This window comes from Schistocerca serialis, chromosome 4 (genome assembly GCF_023864345.2).
Source record: "Schistocerca serialis cubense isolate TAMUIC-IGC-003099 chromosome 4, iqSchSeri2.2, whole genome shotgun sequence".
Classification (NCBI taxonomy): Eukaryota; Metazoa; Arthropoda; class Insecta; order Orthoptera; family Acrididae; genus Schistocerca; species Schistocerca serialis.
Window position 1 is genome coordinate 31,775,786 of NC_064641.1, and position 17,121 is coordinate 31,792,906.

The 17,121-nt window shown below is 44.8% G+C and overlaps 1 pseudogene; it reads right to left on the reverse strand.

The window, feature by feature from the left end:
• Positions 1 to 10,994: 10,994 nt before the first annotated feature.
• Positions 10,995 to 11,112, reverse strand: LOC126475798 (5S ribosomal RNA; annotated as a pseudogene).
• Between the last annotated feature and the right edge of the window lie 6,009 nt (positions 11,113 to 17,121).

The window sequence follows — 17,121 nt, forward strand, 5'->3', positions numbered from 1 at the left end:
CTGGCTTGGTCGCCACACTTGACGCCCCGGGATTTTTTTGTTGTTGTTGTTGTTGAGGGGATTCGTAAAAAACATGTTTATAAAGACGTTCCAACTACACCTAAAGATATGAGAGAGAGAACTGTCAGAGCATTTGCCGATGTGACAAGGAACACCACTCAATCCATGATAAGATGATTGCAGCACTGCATTGATACCAATGGTCATGACTTCGAACTCCTTCTGTAAATGGACGTTCATGACACTGTTGTGACCTTCGTTGACCTTCAAAGACCTTACTGTAACACCTTATTTAAAAAAACAAAGTTGACCTTCATATCTCTGACGCGACCCCACGTAGCAACAAAAAACAAACTTCATATTATAGCCCCCGTTGCCCCATGCGACATTTGTTCCATAAAATTTTCAGCTACTATCATACTTTCGGAGTTATTCTAGGTGGCAGTAGTTAGTGACTCACCCTGTATAACACAACTGCCGCGATCCCGTTACAACTCCTGCGTTGTCTAAAACTGCACGGTGTTTGAAAATGTTTTAACCACTTTCGCAAGCCTACTTATGCGATGAAAAGTATTCGAACATATGCATGTAACGCAGAACTGACCACTGGCTGTCAGGAGAGCCGGAATTGCCAGTTTAAAAGGAGGCGAAGAGTGTTACGTTATCAGTACAGACGCAGTAAAAGCAGAGCTCTGTGACTTCAGACGTGGACTAGTCATTGGACGCCACCTCACAAGGGAACCTCCCCATCGCACCCCCCTCAGATTTAGTTTTAAGTTGGCACAGTGGATAGGCCTTGAAAAACTGAACACAGATCAATCGAAAAAACAAGAAGAAGTTGTGTGGAACTATGAAAAAAATTAGTAAAATATACAAACTGAGTAGTCCATGCCAAGATAGGCAACATCAAGGACCCTAGGAGTCTAGGAGCGCCGTGGTCCGGTGGTTAGCGAGAGTAGCTACAGAACGAGAGGTCCTAGGTTCAAGTCTTCCCTCGAGTGGAAATTTTAATTTTATATTTTCAGTTTATGTGATAAACTCTTATGTTTTCATTACTTTTTTGGGAGTGATTATCACATCCACAAGAAAACCTAAATCGGGCAAGGTAGAAGAATCTTTTTACCCATTCGCCAAGTGTACAAGTTAGGTGGGTCGACAACATATTCCTGTCATGTGACGCACATGACGTCACCAGTGTCGTATAGAATATATCAGACTGTTTTCCCGTGGAAGAATCGGTTGACCTATGACCTTGCGATCAAATGTTTTCGGTTCCCATTGGAGAGGCATGTTTTTGCGGTGCGGTCGCAAAACACGGACACTAAACTTATTGCAGTGAACAGAGACGTCAGTGAACGAACGGACAGATCATAACTTTGGGAAAATAAAGAAAGTAAAATTTTCAGTCGACGGAAGACGTGAACCAAGGACCTCTCGTTCTGCAGCTACTCACCCTAACCACGGGACCACGGCGCTCCTGAGCTCATATTTTCCTTGATGTTGCTATCTTGTGCATGGACTACTCAGTTTGTATATTTTACTTATTTTTTTCATAGTTCCACACAACTTCTTCTTATTTTCTCGATTTATATGTGTTCAGTTTTTCAAGGCCTATCCACTGTGCCAACTTATAACTAAATCTGAGGGGGGTGCGATGGGGAGGTTCCCTTGTCAGTAACAGATCCATCAGGGACATTTCAACCGTCCTAACGCTGCCCAAGTGGACCGCTGATGATGTGAATGTGAAGTGGAACCGTGAAGGATCGACCACAGCTAAACCAAGACGAGACAGATCTCATATACTGACGGACAGGAATCGTAGATCATTGCGGAGAGTGGCTGTAAACAGTCACATGAACTCAGCAGAAGTAATCACTCCTGAGTTCTAAAGCGCTATTAGTAGTATAGCTAGCACACTGATTGTGTGTAGGGAGTTGAAAAGAATGGGGTATGATGGCCAATCAGCATATCATAACCCATACATTTTTATATTCCTGACATAGTAGCAACAACGACCAACACAATTAGAACAAATATGTTTCAAAATATCGTCTCCGGTTTTTTTTTTTCTTTTATTTGCCTGCTGGTTACTGGTTTCAGTATACCAGTGGTTCCCTACCTGGGGGTGATTACCCCTAGAGAAGGAAAAACTAAACGATTTGATTCAACTTTAAATGCGAACATTTTAGTTTAGCCTTTACCGTGACTGTTATTGACATTTAATGAAACAACAAGTTTACTTTAGCAGTCACTGTTTATTTATCTCCACAATGTGATTCAAAGGTTTAAACCTACATCATCAGGTGGATTTACATTCGTTAGCATGAGTTGTGTGTGAGAGTGTGTGTTGTGTTACGACCTGTCTACTGGGAGAAAGAAACCACTATTTCAGAACATGGTTTTGGGTTTTTTTTGACAAAAACTAAACTTATAACTAACGATAAAAATAAAATAAATAAAATACCTAGTAGTTTCCGACGCCATATTTGTTTACAAAATATGACAGTATAGATGCGGCAGTGAGAGGAACCTGTGACCACTGGAGGTACTCTGTTTTACTTATATTATTTTTATCTTCGATATACATTTTGTTTTTGTCAACAAAAAAATACATGTTCTGAAATAGTGTTTTGTTTCCCCCAGTAGACACTGTCACAAGTTCCTCCAAAACATAGTAACACAACACACACACACACACACACACACACACACACACATACACACACACACACACACACACACACACACATGCACACCCATATTATTATAACAAATGTAAGTCCACCTGGTGATAGAGGTTTAAATCTTTGAAACGCGTCGTAGAGATAAATAAACAGTCACTGGTAACAGTAAACCTGTTTCATTTCCGATTCGATTCTACTTCAATTACGAAATTGGACTATATTCAAAATATCATTACCATTTTCACAGTTTTAAAAGAGTCTAATACTGATTATATAGTTATCAATAATTACTTTTTCTGAATTAGTAGCATTAATGTGTTGGAGGTTACAAGTTCTTCACATAGTGCCCCCTTTACACACATATGTTGTGTTTTGCCCCGTACGTCGCTGATGATAAAAGTGGGACATATACGTAACAAATACTAAATATCTCAAGAAAATATTTTCTCCAAATTGTAGTAGCACCTGCAGTAGTCCAGAAATTGCTTCATTGCTAGCTCCGAAACATATGAATGAATTAATTGGCAGCACGACGCTGCAGTAGCTTGGTGAGCTAATTAAGGACTGCAACAGTGCTGTACAAAGTGTTGCTATTATTATTATTATTGTTATAAGAGTGATCAGACAAAAATCATTATCAGCTTGAAATTGTCCAATTTCTACCAGTTCAGAAGTAAGGAGCGCAGCAATGAAGTGACTTATTGACAGCAAGTATAGTGAGCAATCTGCACTTATTTCTTTTTAAATCGGATTGCAGTGGGCAGGTCAAACAAGTGCCGCAATGGAGAGGAGTAATACAGGGAAATCATGTTTTGTAGCAAGTGTGTACGCCCACTGTGGATAGTTAGCATTCTTTTCTGAGAAGGAGCTGTGGGCAGCACTTACAATGCACCACGAAGGAGTTGTGGGTAGCATTTGCGATGTACCACTAATTCCTTCATCATTCATTGTAACACATACACACACAGACACACACACACACACACACACACACACACACACACACACACACACACATACACGCACACACACACACACACACACACACACACAAACTAAATATCATTCATCTTCCATCATTTTAAAAACAAAAGTGTTTCAAGAAAATTCATTCTACAGTTTATTTAGGTGCTAAAGTTGGTGATAATGTGGGGGGGGGGGGGGGACACAGCAGATGCCAGAGGGAACGGGGAGTGTGGGAATGCTAACTACTATACAGTACTATAGTTAACTCGAGAAATCGTTTGTGACGTCCGGCCGCGGTGGTCTAGCGGTTCTAGGCGCTCAGTCAGGAACCGCGTGACTGCTACGGTCGCAGGTTCGAATCCTGCCTCGGGCATGGATGTGTGTGATCTCCTTAGGTTAGTTAGGTTTAAGTAGTTCTAAGATCTAGGGGACTGATGACCACAGATGTTAAGTCCCATAGTGCTCAGAGCCATTTGAACCATTTGTTTGTGACGTCACGTAACATCCAAATTACCAATGAGATCACTGCACGGTGCGAGCAAACAATTAAGTGACATCAAGCAGATGAAATCAGGCAGAAAAAGTTATGAGATTAATGGGTTGGGAACAGATTGCTTAGATCATTAAAAGATGAAAGAAATTTGTTTATTTCAGTACCTTTTACGCAAACCAAAACAAAATTACAAATCTCAGGACCAATTTGACTGGGTGCGGACACGATTCGCTTATTAAGGGGAAGCAGGGAGGCACGAATCATTTAACCATTATACATGATCTTTCGTCGTGTCCCGCTGCGTCGGTACAGCGCGTCGCCTTGGAGTTCTGCGACGCGAGTCAGCTGCTCTCCTTGGCACCTGCGGCTTTGCGGAGAGCCCCAGGTACGATCTCCATGTTGTCTGCCCGTTGTGGGCTGCGTGAGCAAAGTTGCGATATCGCAGCGCCGGTAGGCGGATGTTGACGATGGATGGAAGAGCCCCCATGTCGTCCTCCTTCTGCTGTGCCTCACCGCCTCCCTTCTTCACTCTTCATCCAATTCTCTGCACAACGGTTCCTCAAAATTTTCTCCTCTCGAGGCATTTTCATTGGTGAACTCGATTTGTAGTGCCACCCAGTGACTGACTGCCATTTCATGACCGCGCCTGTCCGTGCAGGGTGGAAATTTCCGCCGGCCGCTGTGGCCGTGCGGTTAAAGGCGCTGCAGTCTGGAACCGCAAGACCGCTACGGTCGCAGGTTCGAATCCTGCCTCGGGCATGGATGTTTGTGATGTCCTTAGGTTAGTTAGGTTTAACTAGTTCTAAGTTCTAGGGGACTAATGACCTCAGCAGTTGAGTCCCATAGTGCTCAGAGCCATTTGAATCATTTTTTGGAAATTTCCTACCTTGCTTGAGCTGGTGTGTGCCTCGGAAAGTGGAGTCTATCTCGCGGTTTCACCAGCGTTGTGCCGCATTGTTCCGATGTATTTTCTGCATTCCGAAGTTGTTGTAAAAGCACCCACACAACAATTATTCGCAACCACAATCTCTGCGTGAGTACTGGATGTTTGTTCTTCGTCTCAGGGTTTTCTGGCGTCCGTGATTTATAAGAAACTTCGTTATTATCCAGAAAACATATTTTTGAGAAGGCTGGCTTCTTCCAAACGCCCCCCTGTGCAAATTATTGGCTCTTTGTGTATGCTTCTCCCAGTGCCTGTGGGGTGCTGGAATTGTTGACACGTTTTTAGTTTCTAAGGCAGGTAAAACAGCTGCTGCCAGGCCAGAAAAATTCACAAAGTTTTGAGTGTGAAATCTTGACGCTCCTCCTAATGACTACAGGGGTCCGTCACTTTTCGGCATGCTTCTCACTGTACGCCAGGCTCCATTGTTAAGAGAGGCGAGGGCGTCCTCCCACCTACCCACTTTGTGACTGCAGAATGGCCCCAGTGTTTGTGTCTCGGGCACTTGCCGCATGGGGTCCAGCTAGTTTTCTCCTGGGCCGCTGGTGGTGTGAGTGGACGAAGATGGCCTCCGGCGGAGATATCACAGTATCATCCCAGGCCAACCCAAGGCAGGCAGTCGTCACGCTTGCTCACCAAGTTGGTGTGTAAGTATTTGACACACCAACGTTGTAAGCGATCATGACGACTGTCTGCCAAGGGACGGACAGAGAACGGTCAGACATTTGTATAGTCAGCGCTTAGCGACAGTGGAGGGTGTATAAAGAGCCACCGAGCAGTGGATGAGTGCAAACAAGTGATTTCGAATGACGACAACGTTATAATCTCTGTCAATCGGATGGAAGAGTTTGGTTTTGGGGAATGCACGGAGAACTCTGCCTGCCATTGTGTGCAGCACCAGCGATAAAGTACGGAGGAGGTGCTGTTACGGTATGCGGGTGTTTTTGAGAATTAGGATTGGTTCCCTTGGTGCACATAAGAAAACGCTAAATACAGAAGTACATGAACACGTTTCACAGCATTGTATACTGTTGACACTAGAGGAACGCTTCGGAATCGACGGTTCTATTAGTGTGACAGTACCCCCTGTCATAAAGCAGCAGCAGCAGTGGTCACCAAACTTTTTTGCTCAAGAGCCAATACTGACTTTATAGGGTGGGACCACAGGCCGCATTTATACCGATCTGATTATTAATTGGTAGCCTACAGAAAATAGGGGATTACAGAAGTGTCCGATTCCACCAGTCTGCTTTGACCCATAACGTCATCAATATGGTGGAAATGGCTATTCTAAGCGTCTCCAATACGGCGTTTATATCGTCACTACATATACAAGGCAACAAACAACAAAATACATATAAATAAGACAATAATATCTCTCTCCAAAAATACAATCAAATTAATGGGACAACCGAGGGAAATTGAGGTTTTGGGGTGAAAAAAAAAAAACACGATCCCAAAACAAAATTACGATGGCAGTTCAATAAGTAATGCAACACATTTTTTTTATCGGCCAATTTTGGTTGAAAAAACCGGAAATTTCTTGTGGAATATTTTCAAACATTCCCGCTTCGTCTCGTATAGTTTCATTGACTTCCGACAGGTGGCAGCGCTGTACGGAGCTGTCAAAATGGTGTCTGTAACGGATGTGCGTTGCAAACAACGGGCAGTGATCGAGTTTCTTTTGGCGGAAAACCAGGGCATCTCAGATATTCATAGGCGCTTGCAGAATGTCTACGGTGATCTGGCAGTGGACAAAAGCACGGTGAGTCGTTGGGCAAAGCGTGTGTCATCATCGCCGCAAGGTCAAGCAAGACTGTCTGATCTCCCGCGTGCGGGGCGGCCGTGCACAGCTGTGACTCCTGCAATGGCGGAGCGTGCGAACATACTCGTTCGAGATGATCGACGGATCACCATCAAACAACTCAGTGCTCAACTTGACATCTCTGTTGGTAGTGCTGTCACAATTGTCCACCAGTTGGGATATTCAAAGGTTTGTTCCTGCTGGGTCCCTCGTTGTCTAACCGAACACCATAAAGAGCAAAGGAGAACCATCTGTGCGGAATTGCTTGCTCGTCATGTGGCTGAGGGTGACAATCTCTTGTCAAAGATTGTTACAGGCGATGAAACATGGGTTCATCACTTCGAACCTGAAACAAAACGGCAATCAATGGAGTGGCGCCACACCCAATCCCCTACCAAGAAAAAGTTTAAAGCCATACCCTCAGCCAGTAAAGTCATGGTTACAGTCTTCTGGGACGCTGAAGGGGTTATTCTGTTCGATGTCCTTCCCCATGGTCAAACGATCAACTCTGAAGTGTATTGTGCTACTCTTCAGAAATTGAAGAAACGACTTCAGCGTGTTCGTAGGCACAAAAATCTGAACGAACTTCTCCTTCTTCATGACAACGCAAGACCTCACACAAGTCTTCGCACCCGAGAGGAACTCACAAAACTTCAGTGGACTGTTCTTACTCATACACCCTACAGCCCCGATCTCGCACCGTCGGATTTCCATATGTTTGGCCCAATGAAGGATGCAATCCATGGGAGGCGCTACGCGGATGATGAAGAAGTTATTGATGCAGTACGACGTTGGCTCCGACATCGACCAGTGGAATGGTACCGTGCAGGCATACAGGCCCTCATTTCAAGGTGGCGTAAGGTCGTAGCAGTGAATGGAGATTACGTTGAAAAATAGTGTTGTGTAGCTAAAAGATCGGGGAATAACCTGGTGTATTTCAATGCTGAATAAAACAACCCCTGTTTCAGAAAAAAAAAATGTGTTGCATTACTTATTGAACTGCCCTCGTACGAACAAAAAGAATATATATATATATATATATATATATATATATATATATATATATATATATATATATATGCTGGAATCGGACACTTCCCTTGATCTATATAGGTCAACCATAGGTGACGTTAACAATATAACAATAGATTCAACGAAAACTACGAAAATTGGAATCGGACATTTCCCTTGACCCAAATAGGTCAACCACAACTATTTATACCAAAAAACCAACACCTACCACTACGAGAAATAATACTGAAACCACAACCTCAAAAACCCGCAATATAAATTAAAACACTTTCAATACATCACAAATACACAAAATATCACAACTCAAGTAGAGTAGACCAAAAAAACAATTACTTACTTACCACCAACAAAGTCCGGCTAGGTCGACCAGCCCAACCCCGCCCGCCTGCACCCCCCCGCCCCCCACACACACACACAAATTAGACGTCTTACGTCTTACCACACTACGAACAACAAACCATTAACACCTAACGAAAACTCCAAACACATAAACAAGAAAAATTGATAACTCATTGAAAAAAATTGCAAACCATACGTTTGGAATTTCAAACACTGCCAACGACTTCACACATCCAACACCAGTGCTCAAATGAACCCAGTATAACACTTTATACTCAGCACATACACACACACCGCCAGAGGGCATAAAACATAAACACAACCAACTCATAAAAACCGTGCCGTAATGACGTCACACACCACAACACCGGGGCCCACGAGAAAGACAGGCCTCGCCGCTTATGTGACGAAGGTAGGCCTGAACTCACTCGCTCGCTCAGCTCAACAGACAAAATGCGTTTCTAAACCTGTTAACTCGCAGCTGGGCGTGTAAGTAGTAACGAGAATAGCATCTTCCACTGGAATCTCCTATTATGAAGTCTTACTGATTAACAGTACTACGCCGGCCGGTGTGGCCGTGCGGTTCTAGGCGCTTCAGTCTGGAACCGCGTGACCGCTACGGTCGCAGGTTCGAATCCTGCCTCGGGCATGGATGTGTGTGATGTCCTTAGGTTAGTTAGGTTTAAGTAGTTCTAAGTTCTAGGGGACTGATGACCACAGATGTTAAGTCCCATAGTGCTCAGAGCCATTTGAACCATTTGAACAGTACTACAGAAAAATTTAATTTAAGATCAGTACTCGACATAAATAGTATAACGTCTTGTTTATAGCATTTAGTCTCTTCTGCTTAACAGTACTCATTACATGCTGGAAGTGGTGCCTTATGCAACTGACAATAATTTTAGCATGATTTTATTTTATTGTGCACCAGTACAGCCGTAACAAATTTTAAGTAGGCCCATGGACTTCCCATCATTATAGGGCTAATAACAGTAAAATTCCATAATAGCGGATGCCAGTAGAAGATTCAGTTTTAGTTTGTACGGACACGCCTAGTTACCAGTCAACAGGTGTAGAAACGTAGTTTGTCTGCTGATTTGAGCGAGCGAGCGCGCGCAGGACTAGCTTCGTGGCGTACGCGCCGCCTCCGTCTTTCTCGTAGGCCTCGCCGCAACACTCTTACGTCATGGGTCAAGGCAGATGCGTGGATCGGACTCTTCCATTGACCCGAAATTAGCATGTTTTAAGCCCCCAACGAGAGAACTATAGTAAGGGCACAATAAGCCAGCCCCGAATTACTGATCGATCCCGGCGGAGGTTCGTAACCTCACTCGGGCATGGGTGTATGTGTTTGTCCTTAAGATAACTTAGGTTAAGTAGTGTGTAAGCTTAGGGACTGATGAACTTAGCAGTTAAGTCCCATAAGATTTCACACACATTTGAACAATTAGTGATCATTAAGTACTCGCAGCATTCGGAACACTTCGTGTCGACTGTCGTTTTTCAGAATGCTGCCACCCTCAACGATCCCAGAGGATTAATTGCTTAACGAACTGTTGTTGTGTTTTCTCAGTGAATGGATAATTACTGATGAATAACAGAAATTTTACTTACATTTAATAGCATTATGCAATATGAAATGCGACCGCAAGTGCTTCGTGAATGTTTTGAATGTTAGTTTTCTTCTACTCATTGCGTTGTACTACAGCAGCCTTAATTTAATTTCATATTCCTTGCTACAAATATGTACCGCACTTGATAATGACAATATCTAAAATGCGCATTCTTGAATCCATGTTACTTACAACTGAAATTTATGCCATAGCAGCTGATCGGTACTAATGCCGCATGTCTGTGACTCGTCAGTACTGGAAGACAAGTAATAAAGCTTTCCCCTGTCTCACATCCTCTAACACCGAAGTGCCCTTGCTACTTTCCCCACTGACCCCGAGGTAAGCGGCCAGCTTTACTTAGCTCAGGGCCGAATTCACCAATAGCAATTAAATTAATTCTTACTTCTTAAAATATTACTGCCTCAGATGGTAAATCCCCTTAGTGCATAGAGGCATTTGAACCATTTGTGAGATGTGATTTTCGTTGAGAGTACGGTGCTGCACTTTAACAGCGCAATGGGAATACAGATCTGGCACTGTACCGCTGGCTTCCAAGGTCCAGAAACGCGCGCGAAAGTATGGAAGACGGCGCATTTATCATTGTGAAAGTTGAATGAAAAGTTCGATCCTAAGCATAATTGTCAAAAAATAACTGGAAGTTATAATTGCGAGCATATAAAAGACATAAAATTAACTAAAACTAAACTCTTCCCGAACAGGCCATGAAGGTCCAACGGTACCGATCGGCCGCCGTATCATCCTCAGCCCACAGGCGTCACTGGATGCGGATATGGAGGGGCATGTGGTCAGCAAAAATGGTTCAAATGGCTCTGAGCACTATGGGACTTAACATCTGTGGTCATCAGTCCCCTAGAACTTAGAACTACTTAAACCTAACTAACCTAAGGACATCACACACATCCATGCCCGAGGCAGGATTCGAACCTGCGACCGTAGCAGTCGCGCGGTTCCGGACTGAGCGCCTAGAACCGCTAGACCACCGCGGCCGGCTGTGGTCAGCACACCGCACTCCTGGCCGTATGTCAGTTTCCGAAACCGGAGCCGCTACTTCTCAGTCTAGTAGCTCCTCAGTTTGCCTTACAAGGGCTGAGTGCACCCCGCTTGCCAACAGCGCTCGGCAGTGTGGATGGTCACCCATCCAAGTGCTAGCCCAGCCCGACGGCGCTTAACTTCGGTGATCTGGCGGGAACCGGTGTTACCACTGCGGCAAGGCCGTTGGAATGTAAATAACACACACTTGTAAACTTCGATGGTTCTTCTGAAAATAAAAGCATTATAGTTCTATATAGAAGCTAAAATTAATCCCAAATTTTTGTCTTCACACTTGTAGAAGATATGCCTCGCGAAATCGGGTAAATCTTTTAAAGACACAGTCCACCTCCGTAGCTGACAGCCATGCGGAGGACTTAGGTTTGGTTCCTGGTGCTTGTAGGAATTTTCCCTTTGAGGACTGGAATAGAGTGCACTCATCCTCCTGATGCCAATTGAGGAGCTATTTGACCCACTAGTGGAGGTTCAAAAATGGCTCTGAGCACTATGGGCCTTAACATCTGAGGTCATCAGTCCCCTAGAACTTAGAACTACTTAAACCTAACCAACCCAAGGACATCACACACATCCACGCCCGAGGCAGGACTCGGACCTGCGACCATAGCGGTCGCGCGGTTCCAGACTGAAGAGTCTAGAAAGGCTCGGCCACAGCGGCCGGCGTGACGTAGTTCCTGTGGGGGGTGACAAGTGGAGTGTCGGTTAGACCGTCAGTGAGAGAGCACTTCGATTTCCTGCTGCTAATAAGGCGAGTACACCGTTCGCTTGTTACACATTTTTACGAGCTTCAAACAGGTACAACTTATTTTCAGTTATCTGGGTAGTTACTATTTTATTTTTGTAATTTCTTGCGTGTTTGAGTGCCTACTAGACACAACCTTTTATTTTAATAACAGTGTAGTGTACAGTATCACCGTTGCTATCGACCCTCGTATCCTACAGGCTTTTGTTTGTTTGGTTAGAACAGCTCAGTGTCGGTTAGACCGTCAGTGAGAGAGCACTTCGATTTCCTGCTGCTAATAAGGCGAGTACACCGTTCGCTTGTAGGGTAAACATAGTCATGTGTAGGGACTGTGGTTGTTGTGAGCGGGCGCAAGGAGAATTGGCCACTCTTCGGGGGCAGGTGGAGGCTTTGTCTGTTAGGCTCATCGAGCTCGAGGCGCAGGCGTCGGCTCGTAGTGGCGTTGGGGCAACTGTGGTGAGACCTATGCCTACTTCGGTGGCCTTGGAATCGCATGGAACCCCTGATGTCGCTGCGTCTTCCGGCAGTGAGCATCTTACCGGTCAGCCATCACTCCAGGGTGAATGGCGGACAGTGGTGGGCTCGCGCGTGCCTGGCCGAAAGGCGAAGGTGGGATCTGGCCGCGTGGCAGCTGCCTTACCCCTTTCCAACAGGTACGGGGTGCTTCCTAGTGGTGATGACATCGTTTCCGAGCCACCACAGGATGCCTCGCCTGTTGGGCCAGTGGCCGATTCTCCGGCAAGGTCCCGACAGTCACAGAGGGCGGGCCTATTAGTTATAGGGAGCTCCAACGTTAGGCGGGTTATGGAGCCCCTTAGGAAAATAGCGGGTAGGTCGGGGAAGAATGCCAGTGTGCACTCGGTGTGCTTGCCGGGGGGTCTCGTCCGTAATGTGGAGGAGGCCCTTCCGGCAGCTATTGAACGCACTGGGTGTGACCGGCTGCAGATAGTAGCACATGTCGGAACGAATGACGCCTGCCGCTTGGGTTCTGAGGCCATCCTTGGTTCCTTCCGGCGGCTGGCTGATTTGGTGAAGACAACCAGCATCGCACGCGGAGTGCAAGCTGAGCTTAATATCTGCAGCATAGTGCCCAGAGTCGATCGCGGTCCTCTGGTTTGGAGCCGTGTGGAGGGTCTAAACCAGAGGCTCAGACGACTCTGCGACTATAATGGTTGCAAATTCATCGACCTCCGTTATTGGGTGGAGAACTGTAGGGCCCCCCTAGACAGGTCAGGCGTGCACTACACACCGGAAGCAGCTACTAGGGTAGCAGAGTACGTGTGGCGTGCACACGGGGGTTTTTTAGGTTAGAGGGACCCCCCCTTGGGCGAAACGATAAAATACCTGACGGCTTACCAGAGAGGACATTATCATCGTTGATAAAGAACGTCCGTCCTCAGAGACCAAAAACAGGAAAAGTCTACGTAATATTGGTAAACTGCAGGAGTATCCAGGGCAAGGTTCCTGAATTAGTATCTCTTATTGAAGGAAATAGTGCGCATATAGTATTAGGAACGGAAAGTTGGTTAAAACCAGAAGTGAACAGTAACGAAATCCTAGACACAGAATGGAATATATACCGCAAGGATAGGATAAACGCCAATGGTGGAGGAGTATTTATAGCAGTAAAGAATTCAATAATATCCAGTGAAGTTATTAGCGAATGCGAATGTGAAATAATCTGGGTTAAGTATCAAAGGTGGGTCAGATATGATAGTCGGATGCTTCTATAGACCACCTGCATCAGCAACCGTAGTAGTTGAGCGCCTCAGAGAGAACCTGCAGAACGTCGTGAAGAAGTTTCGTGATCATACTATTGTAATAGGGGGAGACTTCAATCTACCAGGTATAGAATGGGATAGTCACACAATCAGAACTGGAGCCAGGGACAGAGACTCTTGTGACATTATCCTGACTGCCTTGTCCGAGAATTACTTCGAGCAGATAGTTAGAGAACCAACTCGTGAAGCTAACGTTTTAGACCTCATAGCAACAAATAGACCGGAACTTTTCGACTCCGTGAATGTAGAAGAGGGTATCAGTGATCATAAGTCAGTGGTTGCATCAATGACTACAAGTGTAATAAGAAATGCCAAGAAAGGAAGGAAAATATATTTGCTTAACAAGAGTGATAGGGCACAAATCGCAGAATATCTGAGTGACCACCATCAAACGTTCATTTCTGAGGAAGAGGATGTGGAACAAAAATGGAAAAAATTCAGAAACATCGTCCAGTACGCCTTAGATAAGTTCGTACCGACTAAGGTCCAAAGCGAGGGGAAAGATCCACCGTGGTATAACAATCATGTACGAAAGGTACTACGGAAACAAAGAAAGCTTCATCATAGGTTTAAGAGTAGTCGAATCATAGCTGATAAGGAAAAGCTGAACGAAGCGAAAAAGAGCGTAAAGAGAGCAATGAGAGAAGCATTCAACGAATTCGAACATAAAACATTGGCAAACAATCTAAACAAGAACCCTAAAAAGTTTTGGTCATATGTAAAATCGGTAAGCGGATCTAAATCCCCTATTCAGTCACTCGTTGACCACGATGGCACCGAAACAGAGGACGACCGAAGAAAGGCAGAAATACTGCATTCAGTGTTCCGAAACTGTTTCACTGCGGAAAATCGTAACACGGTCCCTGACTTCAGCCGTCGCACGGACGCCAAAATGGAAAATATTGAAATAAACGATATCGGAATTGAAAAACAACTGCTATCACTTAGTAGCGGAAAAGCTTCCGGACCAGACGAGATACCCTTAAGATTCTACAGTGATTATGCTAAAGAACTTGCCCCCTTTCTATCAGCAATTTATCGTAGATCGCTGGAAGAACGTAAAGTACCTAGCGACTGGAAGAAAGCGCAGGTCGTTCCCATTTTCAAGAAGGGTCATAAATCAGATGCGAATAATTATAGGCCTATTTCGCTTACGTCAATCTGTTGTAGAATAGTGGAACATGTTTTGTGTTCTCGTATTATGACGTTCTTAGATAATACAAATCTCCTTCATCATAACCAACATGGATTCCGCAAACAGAGATCATGTGAAACTCAGCTCGCCCTATTTGCCCAAGAAATTCACAGTGCCGTAGACACTGGCGAGCAGATTGATGCCGTATTCCTGGACTTCACGAAGGCATTTGATACGGTTCCGCACTTACGTTTAGTGAAAAAAATACGAGCTTACGGAATATCGGACCAGGTTTGTGATTGGATTCAGGATTTCCTAGAAGAAAGAACACAACATGTCATTCTTAACGGTTCAAAATCTGCAGATGTAGAGGTAATTTCGGGAGTACCGCAGGGAAGCGTGATAGGACCTTTATTGTTTACAATATACATAAATGACTTAGTTGACAACATCGGTAGCTCCGTGAGGCTATTTGCAGATGACACGGTTGTCTACAAGAAAGTAGCAACATCAGAAGACTCGTACGTACTCCAGGAGGACCTGCAGAGGATTAATGCATGGTGCGACAGCTGGCAGCTTTCCCTAAACGTAGATAAATGTAATATAATGCGCATACATAGGGGCAGAAATCCATTCCAGTACGATTATGCCATAGGTGGTAAATCATTGGAAGCGGTAACGACCGTAAAATACTTAGGAGTTACTATCCGGAGCGATCTGAAGTGGAATGATCACATAAAACAAATAGTGGGAAAAGCAGGCGCCAGGTTGAGATTCATAGGAAGAATTCTAAGAAAATGTGACTCATCGACGAAAGAAGTAGCTTACAAAACGCTTGTTCGTCCGATTCTTGAGTATTGCTCATCAGTATGGGACCCTTACCAGGTTGGATTAATAGAAGAGATAGACATGATCCAGCGAAAAGCAGCGCGATTCGTCATGGGGACATTTAGTCAGCGCGAGAGCGTTACGGAGATGCTGAACAAGCTCCAGTGGCGGACACTTCAAGAAAGGCGTTACGCAATACGGAGAGGTTTATTATCGAAATTACGAGAGAGCACATTCCGGGAAGAGATGGGCAACATATTACTACCGCCCACATATATCTCGCGTAATGATCACAACGAAAAGATCCGAGAAATTAGAGCAAATACGGAGACTTACAAGCAGTCGTTCTTCCCACGCACAATTCGTGAATGGAACAGGGAAGGGGGGATCAGATAGTGGTACAATAAGTACCCTCCGCCACACACCGTAAGGTGGCTCGCGGAGTATAGATGTAGATGTAGATGTAGATGTAATAGTTACAACGTCAGCTTCTTCAGCCCGCTTCGGCCCCTACACACAGGTTTACTAAGTGCTGTTATAATTGCAACAAAAAATGAAACGATCGTATGGCACAGATAGCTGGGAGATCCCATTCGGGTTCGGCCGCCATGTGCAAGTCTTATTTCAGAAGGCGCCACATTTGGGCGACTTGAGGCCGATGATGAGGATGAAATGATGATAACACAACATCCAGTTTACGAGTGAATAAAATCTCTAACCCGGCCGGGAATCGAACCCAGGCCCAGTGCGTGGGAGGCAAGCACGTTACCATCCAGCTAAGCAGGCGGACGTAACTGCAACACATGGGTTCTCCACAGCACGTCAGGGTCCTGTGCTGCCTTGATTACTTCACGCTTGTATTGTGCCCCTCTGAGAGCGGTCTCATAAACCTGTCTTGCAGAATCGTTTGCTGTTTATCAACACTGCTCGCAACTGCCGTCCAATGTGACAATCGGTCCTTAACTACTACCTCCCAACCATACCTGCCCGAATTTTACAAAAATTCTCCAAATGCAGTCCTGTACTTATTCGTGGGGAAGCAATATGACATGCCGCCTTTGGATGACGATAACATGACGGTCGGTCGGTGCCTTGTGGCCCGCCTGAGGCCTGAAAGGCGGTTCCTTCTTTTTTGCTGCCTGTATTTATAAACATTTGTTGGACTTATGCGTTGGTTGCGAAATACCCTCTGGCACACAATGTTACATTTCTCATGTGGCAGACCCAAGCTCGTTTTCCTTCTGTTTCAGTGTCTAATGTTGAACTTTAGGTGTGATACACAAGCGTAATAAGTGACTGCCTCGTCAGCGTTGTTAGCCACCTCTTGCGATGACTTTTCGTCTTGTAGATAGATAGCATACTGACTACTCTCTATTAATCCGATATCTGGTGAAAAATGCGAGAGCGCTCTATTCTGCAACAAAAATCCGATATGGATTAATTAGATTAGCATTTAATCATATATGTGTGCATGTGTGCGTATACGTTCGCTCACTGCACCCTATTCTTAAACTGCTGAAACATTTCATGAAGATACCGTGTCACACATTCAGGAAGTGCGTTTAAAATGACTGCACAGGCTCTCATTAACGTTTGAGATTTGTAGATGTACCTGCTGGAAATGAATTCTATTGTGATAACATGTACGGAACAAATAGTTTGTGTTAAGATTGTACACAATATTCGTTGATCATCG